Raw genomic sequence first — 1,345 nt, 5'->3', positions numbered from 1 at the left:
CATCCATATGCTGCAGTAATCCGCACAATTCAACTGTTTGGCCGATGAGGATCCAAACAGTCACATAGAGAGCTTTCTCGAGGTGTGCAATATGCTAAAGATAAATGGGGTGACGGATAATGCCATCAAATTGAGAGCCTTCCCATTTTCCTTGAAGGGGAGAGCGAAGTAGTGGCTACACTCATTACCTAGAGCATCAATCACTACATGGGAGGAGATGGTAGAAGCTTTTGTAGCCCGTTATTTTCCTCCCGGAAAATCAGCAAAGCTTAGGAATGAGATCTCCTGAATTGGAGTCTGTATTTGAGACATGGGAAAGGTTCAAGGAGCTCCTGAGAAAGTGTCCGCAACACGGATTCCCGGAGTGGATGATTATTCAAACCTTTTACAATGGGTTGAACCCGAGTACAAGACAACTCTTGGATGCGGCAGCAGGAGGTACCTTAGGTAGCAAAACTCCCGATGAGGCTCATCAATTAATTGAGGAAATGGGGTTAAATAGCTACCAATGGAATGCTAGGGAGAAGAAGAAGGTGGCCGGTCTCCATGAAATTAATGCGGTAACCTCATTGGCGCCGCAAGTAGAGAGTCTTAGTAAGAAGCTAGATCTCATAGCTTCAAATAAAGTTGTGGCCATGACCAATTACACCGGTTGTGGTAGAGGACATGCTCCCTCTGATTTCCCGATCGTTATTGCTGATGTTTCTTCAGTGGAAAACGTTGACTATGTAGGTAATGGCATGAGACCTCAAGGGAACCCATATAGTAATACTTACAATTCAGGTTGGAAGAATCATCCCAACTTTTCATGGAGTAATCAAGGACCACAAAAGGCCATGGGGCCACCGGGTTTCCAACAACAACAATAAGCCTGACATGTCCGAATATGCGTGTGTGTACAGCAAGTGCACGGGTGTCGAAGTAATAAATACCCGGTGAGTCGGGTGAGTCGAATCCACGAGGGAACAGGGCTACTAGTACTAACTTCTTCTCCGCTATCTAGCCTAATGATAATGGGATAGTGTGGTGATCTAATGTGCTGAAGAGATGAACACCGGAGACGAATATGCAAGGGTAAAAATGGAAGGAGAATCAAAAATCGAGTAAAAAGTGGGGTATTCGGGCAATGCTCCCCTAGGATTCGGGTATTAGGTACCGGATAAGCAAAGTGTTTCTATGATGAGTAAGTTAAGTCGTGGAAATCCAAACATAATCGGATCTATCTTTAGATCACCGATACTAGTCCCCTATGAGGTCCCGGTGGAGAAATCGCTCAATCTTAACACCTCACACCACATATGACCGCAAAGCACTCTAGGGATTCCAAACTGTGTATCCAATTCCT

The 1,345-nt window shown here is 45.0% G+C and overlaps 1 pseudogene; it reads right to left on the bottom strand.

Moving 5' to 3' along the window:
- Positions 1-265: 265 nt before the first annotated feature.
- Positions 266-358, bottom strand: LOC120256968 (annotated as a pseudogene).
- Positions 359-1,345: the final 987 nt, after the last annotated feature.

This window comes from Dioscorea cayenensis, unplaced genomic scaffold (assembly GCF_009730915.1).
Source record: "Dioscorea cayenensis subsp. rotundata cultivar TDr96_F1 unplaced genomic scaffold, TDr96_F1_v2_PseudoChromosome.rev07_lg8_w22 25.fasta BLBR01001766.1, whole genome shotgun sequence".
NCBI classification, from domain to species: domain Eukaryota; kingdom Viridiplantae; phylum Streptophyta; class Magnoliopsida; order Dioscoreales; family Dioscoreaceae; genus Dioscorea; species Dioscorea cayenensis.
This window is presented reverse-complemented; position numbering and strand designations above follow the sequence as displayed.